General features: G+C 40.6%; 1 pseudogene across 1 annotated transcript in view; it reads right to left on the bottom strand.

The window, feature by feature from the left end:
• Positions 1-3,992, bottom strand: part of LOC311353811 — an 8,685-nt pseudogene that overhangs the window by 2,483 nt on the left and 2,210 nt on the right. The gene's annotated exons all lie outside the window — the stretch shown is intronic.

Below are 3,992 nucleotides of genomic sequence, written 5' to 3' on the forward strand. Positions count from 1 at the left end.
ACTTTATACTACTTTAATAATACCACTAATACTTTATACTACTTTAATAATACCACTAATACTTTATACTACTTTAATAATACCACTAATACTTTATACTACTTTAATAATACCACTAATACTTTATACTACTTTAATAATACCACTAATACTTTATACTACTTTAATAATACCACTAATACTTTATACTACTTTAATAATACCACTAATACTTTATACTACTTTAATAATACTACTAATACTTTATAGTCCTGTAGATCTAACTTGGTCAGAACGTACAGATCGCTGCCTGTCAGCCAAATGTACACACAGGACCTCGCACACATGGTCACACACACACACACACACACACACACACACACACACACACACAGTCACACATACACACGGTCACACACACACACACACACACACACACACACACACACACACACGGTCACACACACACACACACACACACACACAGTCACACATACACACGGTCACACACACACACACACACACACACACACACACACACACACACACACGGTCACACACACACACACACACACACACACGCGGTCAAACACACACGGTCACACACACACACACACACACACACACACACACACACACACACACACACACACACATACGGTCACACACACACACACACACACACACACACACACACACACACACGGTCACACATACACACACACACACACACACACACACACACACACACACACACACACACGGTCACACACACACACACACACACACACACGCGGTCAAACACACACGGTCACACACACACACACACACACACACACACACACACACACACACACACATACGGTCACACACACACACACACACACACACACACACACACACACACACACACACACACACGGTCACACATACACACACACACACACACACACACACACACACACACACACACACACACACACACACACACACACACACACACACACACACACACACACACACACACACACACGGCCATGACTCATGTCATGTATCATAATGGAGAAAATCTTTAAATGACAAACTGATTATCTAAATGTCATCTAGCTTAAGGACTACTAAACCTGTCTGACAGGACAGTACCTGGCTACCGATTAACACAAACATATTACACTGAGGCTAATGCCCAGGTCATTTCATAAGCTTGTAAGTATTTCAGAAAAGTGTAAAAATACAAGAACAGGCATATATAGAGTTTTGAAACAGCGAGCCGATCATAATGCAAGATAAACGGGTTGAGTGAAGTCTTCACTCGACCCGAAATAAATAAACAAAATAAGCAGGTCTTCACTGTGAAGACCTGCTTATTTTGTTTATTTATTTCGGCAGTAACGTTAACTTGACATTGCTATTAAGTAAGTAAGTAAGTAAGTAAGCATTTGAGCAAATAAATGTCAAATAAATAAATGAGATGAGAAATGAGAAGTTATTCAAACCGGCATGCATACCAACGGTTTTAACGGAGCGTTGGTTCTCGTGCGCGGCGCCAGGTGCGCGTGTTCGTTATCACGATCACTGCAACAGAATGCTATGCTGTATTTAGACTGTAGTTGCTATAGCAGCGAGGGTTATAAATAACGCGAGTCAAGCTATTTAGCTCTGTTTTATTACCTGGTTGAATAAAAAAAAAAATGAAATGTCAAAATAAGTAGTTTTTCCTCTTTGTCGTAGGTTTTTACCGCCCCCTTGTGGCCATTGTATGTTACAACAGATTCCTGCTCCAGTTGTCTTCATCAATCATACATAAAAGATAAATAATTTAAAAAAAAGAAATATGCTTAACAAGCTTTCACATATTTTAGCTAAAGATGTAACTACTGAAACTGAAACTATTGATTCCATGTTTGATTAGCTTTAACCTTGTGTGAGTTTTCTAAATGAGAAGTCCATGAATAGCATTGGTTTAGTCTTCGGTGAAAATCCAGGACTGTTTTGAATTTTGATTTTGCTAGATCCTTCTGTCAGTGCATGTAGGTTTGTAAACTGTTCTCATACGTAAACTTCGACTTGTGGATGCATAATGCCTGCTCACCATTCCCGTCTATGATCCACACAAACCTAAACATATAGTAGGCCTACAGCTGTGCATTTAACGAAGAACAACAACCTCGTATTGTCAGCTAAATAATAAATAAGATAACAAGTACGCCGTTTTCTTCCCTTTTCATTGTAAAATAATTTCCAATAATCTTTATTATACACAAACTTTTGAAATTGCCTCCATTTTTTTAACACATACAATAAAAAACATTTCTAAAAGACAGAGATGACCTGCCCACAGTCTCTCAGCTAACATCTTTACACATCTTTTTCTTTTATTTTTTTCATCATTTTATTTTTAAATGATTATGGTTGCTGCAGCAGTATAATATTATATTACAGTGCACCATCCGAATACAGTGGCCTCTTCCAGTTTGAAGTTCTCGATAACTCATTAAACACAGTGCATTGAATGCCTACATCAACCCACCCGAGTCAGTGATGAACAAACATATTTATAAAAAAAAAATAAATAAATAAAAAGCAACTACAGACAATGAACAAAATTTTCATCGCTTGTCTATCCTCCTCGTTGTACTCAATTTTGGAGGAAAGAATAACTTTGTAAGGCATATGCTGACTGTTATAATTCCATGAGTAGACGGTGATGATTCCAGTGAAGAGAGGCGAAGAGTGGGATGAGCAAGAGTCCGGCGGACGGGGGACGCCGCGTTCGCGTTCCCCGTCCCCGTTGTGCAGTAAAACCAGACAAACGACACTTCGGCATTTTGTCTGTAAATTATTTGAAAATTGGGTAACGTTTATTTTTTATTTTTTCTCCCACCCGTACTCTTTTTGAAAACGCAGTTGAACAGTAGATCAGAAAAGTAACCCTTTCGTAATTTGTCTTGAATTTGACTTTTTGAACATGCATTTTAATATTTTTTTTCTTTTTGTATCTAAACAAAGAGTATGCCAGAGGGCGGAACGGCAACGTCCCGGGGTCCCTAGGAATCCCTGAACCCACTCCTGAGCCCCCGGGGGGTCTGGCCCTCAGCCTGTAAATATAAATACAATATGTGGTGTTGAGTCTAATGGCCTCAGCCTCCATCACTTGGTTCTGTACACACCGTCTCTACTCTAGTCTTCCACCAGAACGTGAGAACATGATTGTGGTGTTGCTGCCCTCTGGTAACTATCCGATGGGTTAGCGAACAGAACGCATGAACATTGTGGTGTAGCATTCAAACTAGAGCTCAGCTGTGGGGCGTCATAAGACCACCAGGTACGGGGTCGGTTGCATTAAAGCGCATCTGAGCTTTGTGTTCTTATCAGTGGGGTGGTTGGGGTATCATCGTCTACAGGTATAACCCTAACCCTAAAGACAGCCAGGAGTATACTCGGCTGAATCCTGCCCTCTTCCGTGGGTGGGACGTGGGCAGTGTGGATCCCACTACTGCCCTACTGTTTTACCACCACTGGACAGTTTCTCTGTGACCGGCCCCGACTGGAAACGGTAAGGAGGGATAAAGCCGAAAGAGTTCCCACTATGTTTTTAAACTGATGCATCCTGCTAAAATGTTCAACCGATTGAGAACAGGTACCCATATGCTAGCTGTTTAGAGATAGATAGTTGAATCCAATCCACTGTTACGATGCTGAGATGAAGTATATGGACGTCCTCTCAATGTACCTCTCCCAAGAACAGACAGCATGTATATTCGGAGCATTCCTGTATACTTTTATTTTCTTAAGCTAAAAAAAAAAAAATCATTTCTGCAAGTGAAGACAGAAACTGCTTTTCTATGCAAGTTTGCAAATAAATAAATAATACGGAAAACATGTTTAGAGCTGGTGGCAGATATCAATGAATTCTCAATTTAAAATTGGACTTCTAAGGATGTTTTGGGGAGGGTGTGTGTGTGTGTGTGGGGGGGGGGGGGGGGGCTACGACCCAACAACACAGCCATGTT

The sequence above is a fragment of the Micromesistius poutassou genome, assembly GCF_964030765.1.
Source record: "Micromesistius poutassou genome assembly, chromosome: 10".
In the NCBI taxonomy this organism is placed as follows: Eukaryota; Metazoa; Chordata; class Actinopteri; order Gadiformes; family Gadidae; genus Micromesistius; species Micromesistius poutassou.